The sequence below is a fragment of the Vanessa atalanta genome, unplaced genomic scaffold, assembly GCF_905147765.1.
Source record: "Vanessa atalanta unplaced genomic scaffold, ilVanAtal1.2, whole genome shotgun sequence".
In the NCBI taxonomy this organism is placed as follows: Eukaryota; Metazoa; Arthropoda; class Insecta; order Lepidoptera; family Nymphalidae; genus Vanessa; species Vanessa atalanta.
This window is the reverse complement of record NW_025919953.1, coordinates 7,501-12,500: the sequence shown is the minus strand read 5'-3', so window position 1 is coordinate 12,500 and position 5,000 is coordinate 7,501. Positions and strand designations below refer to the sequence as shown.

Sequence of the window (5,000 nt, the reverse complement as noted above, 5' to 3'; positions counted from 1 at the left end):
GTTTTCGTCGAACACTCTGAAATCGTTAGAGTCCCGTTCGTTGCGATTAGTTCGTGTATCGATGGTGTCTGTGCGTGCTGTGTCTCTCGCGTGTTCGTAATTCGCGTCATTTTCATTATTATATTATTACGTAAGTCTTCTTATACGTTTAATATCAATAATTAACATATATAATTTTCGATACATTAACATTAACATTAACATTAACATTAACATTATATGAGCTCTATCTCGACTCTCCTTTCGATACACGAACGTTCGACGTTTTCATCGAGCACTTCGTTCGAGAAAACGTTCGTAGAGTAGGAGTAGAGCTCGTTGCGTTCGTTAGATTATTTTTTAATTTTTTTATAGAGATTCAATACATTTATGTCAGGATATTTTTTTAAAGATAATTTCTATTTATTTATTACTTCATTATACATATTTTAAGGTATCAAGACTGATATGAAACTTAAAAATTATATTATTAACATTATTTACGCATTCGTAAATCGCGTCATGTTCTTTATTATTATTATTATTATTATATTTATTCGTCATCGTCATAATTATTATTTTAATTATAAAATATAATAATTTTAATTATAAATTTTTTTTTTTCGATAAACGAATACCGGTGAAATTTAAATAAACGAAGATACAACTTTCTTTGTTGTTGTTGTTGTTGTTTTTTTTTTTTTTCTTTTTTTTTTTATTGTTGTTGTTGTTGTTGTTGTTGTTGTTGTTGTTGTCGTTGTTGTTGCATTGACGTTGCATAATATCATATAATCATATACTATCTATAAAAATATAGAACAAAATAATCGAAGTTTTGGAGATTTTGGAGGGTTTGGGGTGTCAGTTGGGGGGGAGGGGGTTGGGGAGGGGGGGGGGGGGTTGGTGCGTGTTCTGGGGTTCGTCGTCTTATGATATCAGATCGAATATGAGAAACATAATAAAATAATAATAATAATAAAAAAAAAAATACATTCCGTTCGAACGAGCCGAATGTCATACTCATCGTCAGGCATATATATGGAGTAGTGACGGTTCGAACGTCGAACATTCAAAAATTGATGTTAGACGCGAAGTGACCGGATCAGTACTCTTGTATAACGAAAAAAATGTTATTATCGTTTTCATTTGTCGTCTTTGTTGCGTGTCTTCTGGCGTGTCTCTCGATTCGTCGTATCGCGTTATATTATACTTTACGTAGTGTAACAACCAAGTATGTACGTACGATTCGTCTCGACCGCTGGGGATATTCACTGACACACGTGAAAATGATAAAAAGATTCTTTTTCGTTCTGTAAAACTGTGCCGACCGACGGACGCACGTAGATCTCTCTGCCTCATGCGCTCTTCCTCTTATCGTCGTCGTCGTCGCTCTCGCTACAATCTATCCTCATGGAATAAATGTTGATTCATTGTAGTCGATCTGCGACGTCGCGACGATATGAGAAAACGTTAGAGACGGAGTTCTTAAAAGATTCAGTGTATTCGTATAGTGTGTATAATTTTTATATTATATATGAACGGTCGTTTCTAAAATTCTTTTTGTTAATTTTTACATTTATCATGTACAAAAAATACACAACCCGAGTATCGGTACGATCACTCAAACACCGGGCGTCGATCCCAATGTTTTACGATAATAATCGTTGAACAATACATACGTACACGTCGTGTGCGAAGTGTTATTTTGAAAAAAAAACTCGATCTCGTTTAGAACGTTCGAATTCGTGACCGTTATGTGTCATTATGTGAAGACGCCTCCGCCGCCGCCGCCGCCGCCGCCGCTGTCGTCGCGTTATATATTATAGCGCACGCACGCGCGCGCGCGTGCTTAAAGCGCGTTTGTGTCTCATATAAATTTTTATAAGAGTCAACCGTTAAAATCTATCGCGTCTAACGCGATCGACGATACGGTGAGACGCTCGTTTCATACTGTGCGTATATTGTACATGCATGCATAAGTTTGTGTGTATTTTATATGCGAATATGAAACGAGAAGAGTAATTGACGACTTCAACAAGTCTCGGTTAGCTCCCTGGTTGATCCTGCCAGTAGTTATATGCTTGTCTCAAAGATTAAGCCATGCATGTCTCAGTGCAAGCCGTATTAAGGCGATACCGCGAATGGCTCAATATATCAGTTTTGGTTCCTTAGATCTTACTCAGTTACTTGGATAACTGTGGTAATTCTAGAGCTAATACATGCAATCAGAACTCTGACCAGTGATGGGATGAGTGCTTTTATTAGATCAAAACCAATCGACGGAGGGCGTCTCGTCCGAAGTCGTTAATTTTGATGAATCTGGATAACTTTTGCCGATCGCATGGTCCAGTACCGGCGACGCATCTTTCAAATGTCTGCCTTATCAACTTTCGATGGTAGTTTCTGCGACTACCATGGTTGTCACGGGTAACGGGGAATCAGGGTTCGATTCCGGAGAGGGAGCCTGAGAAACGGCTACCACATCCAAGGAAGGCAGCAGGCGCGCAAATTACCCACTCCCGGCACGGGGAGGTAGTGACGAAAAATAACGATACGGGACTCTTTCGAGGCCTCGTAATCGGAATGAGTACACTTTAAATATTTTAACGAGGAACAATTGGAGGGCAAGTCTGGTGCCAGCAGCCGCGGTAATTCCAGCTCCAATAGCGTATACTAAAATTGTTGCGGTTAAAAAGCTCGTAGTTGCATTTGTGCGCCGCGCTGTCGGTGCACCGCATCCGCGGTGATACTGACACGTCTGCGGAGCATATCGTCGGTGAGCCGGCGGTAAAACGCCGGTTCAATATCAAAATCCTATCGCGGTGCTCTTCAGTGAGTGTCGAGATGGGCCGACAATTTTACTTTGAACAAATTAGAGTGCTCAAAGCGGGCTCAAAATGCCGCTTGAATATTTCGTGCATGGAATAATAGAATATGATCTCGGTTCTATTTTGTTGGTTTTCAGAACTCCGAGGTAATGATTAATAGGGATAACTGGGGGCATTCGTATTGCGACGTTAGAGGTGAAATTCTTGGATCGTCGCAAGACGAACATCAGCGAAAGCATTTGCCAAAGGTGTTTTCATCAATCAAGAACGAAAGTTAGAGGTTCGAAGGCGATTAGATACCGCCCTAGTTCTAACCGTAAATATGTCATCTAGCGATCCGCCGACGTTACTACAATGGCTCGGCGGGCAGCTTCCGGGAAACCAAAGATTTTGGACTCCGGGGGGAGTATGGTTGCAAAGCTGAAACTTAAAGGAATTGACGGAAGGGCACCACCAGGAGTGGAGCCTGCGGCTTAATTTGACTCAACACGGGAAATCTCACCAGGCCCGGACACCGGAAGGATTGACAGATTAATAGCTCTTTCTTGATTCGGTGGGTGGTGGTGCATGGCCGTTCTTAGTTGGTGGAGCGATTTGTCTGGTTAATTCCGGTAACGAACGAGACTCTAGCCTGCTAAATAGGCGTCGTCATTTAGGTGTGCTCGATTTCGGTCGAGCAACTCACTGGCGGCGTATTAAAATTCTTCTTAGAGGGACCGGCGGCTTCGAGCCGCACGAGATTGAGCAATAACAGGTCTGTGATGCCCTTAGATGTCCTGGGCCGCACGCGCGCTACACTGAAGGAATCAGCATGTTCTCCCTGGCCTAGAGGCCCGGGCAACCCGTTGAAACTCCTTCGTGCTGGGGATTGGGGTTTGCAATTATCCCCCATAAACGAGGAATTCCTAGTAAGCGCGAGTCATAAGCTCGCGTTGATTACGTCCCTGCCCTTTGTACACACCGCCCGTCGCTACTACCGATTGAATGATTTAGTGAGGTCTTCGGACCGACACGCGGTGGCTTCACGGCCGTCGGCGTTGCTGGGAAGTTGACCAAACTTGATCATTTAGAGGAAGTAAAAGTCGTAACAAGGTTTCCGTAGGGGAACCTGCGGAAGGATCATTAACGTAAATTATCAATCTCGAAAGAGTGCGATAATGAACGATAATAAAATTCTAAAACACAAATATCGACGTTCGGAATGTGTCGTTTCGATGCGAGGACGCGATTCTCACTCTCTCTCTCTCACACAGCAGTGTGTCCGAGTCAGAGTCCAGAGTCGTGTAACGCGTCCTATTCTGATATTTTTCGATGTCGATTTCGAGGAAAGTACGATGTGTTAACGCACATCGTCATCTTCAAATAAAATGTATATTTCTTTTTTTTTTTTTTTGTACTTTTTTTTTTTTTTAACTTTTTTTTTTTTTTTTTTTTTAATTTTTTGAATTTTTCTCTGTATACTAAAAATAAGAGAAAAAAACAAAAAAAAAAATAAAAATAAAAAAAAAATAAACTCATATCACTGGCGTATAGAATCGTTCGAGTGATCGTAGAAATTATAAAAATAAAACAAATTAAAAACCATTACCCTGGACGGTGGATCACTTGGCTCGCGGGTCGATGAAGAACGCAGTTAACTGCGCGTCATAGTGTGAACTGCAGGACACATTTGAACATCGACATTTCGAACGCACATTGCGGTCCGTGGAGAAACATCCAGGACCACTCCTGTCTGAGGGCCGGCTGTATAAAAATATAAACCACACTGTTCAATGTTTAATGTCGTAATGTCTATTATTTCGTAACCGACTCAATAGACTGACTGACGTTTCTCGAACATATGACGGTATCCGCGTTCGATGTGTTATATTACGTGTTTAAATATACTTAATATAAATCTCGTTCTCGGTCCGTTCAAATATAACAAATACGATGTGTATGTATGTTTACGTTTACATGCGTGTGTGTGTATATATTATTTATATTTTTATATACGCGTTCGTGTGTACGTTTACGTCACGGAGTTTCGTTATGCGACGTCAGAGAGACTGAGAGCGTCGCTCGTCGCCAGACGAGGAGCGCCCATCTCCGACCTTTCGATCGTTTCATTGAGTTGTTCTCGATCAAAGAGGGTAATCGGAGTTTAGGTGATCTCTTCGTCTCGTGATTATCGAGTACGTGCGTTTCTTTTGT

The 5,000-nt window shown here is 41.3% G+C and overlaps 2 non-coding genes across 2 annotated transcripts; both read left to right on the top strand.

The window, feature by feature from the left end:
- The first annotated feature begins 2,029 nt into the window (after nt 1–2,029).
- Nucleotides 2,030–3,932, top strand: LOC125076431. The gene has a single exon (XR_007120394.1). It is a non-coding gene; the product is annotated as a small subunit ribosomal RNA (ribosomal RNA).
- A 460-nt stretch (nt 3,933–4,392) lies between these two features.
- LOC125076430 lies at nt 4,393–4,549 on the top strand. Its single transcript, XR_007120393.1, has one exon. It is a non-coding gene; the product is annotated as a 5.8S ribosomal RNA (ribosomal RNA).
- Nucleotides 4,550–5,000: the final 451 nt, after the last annotated feature.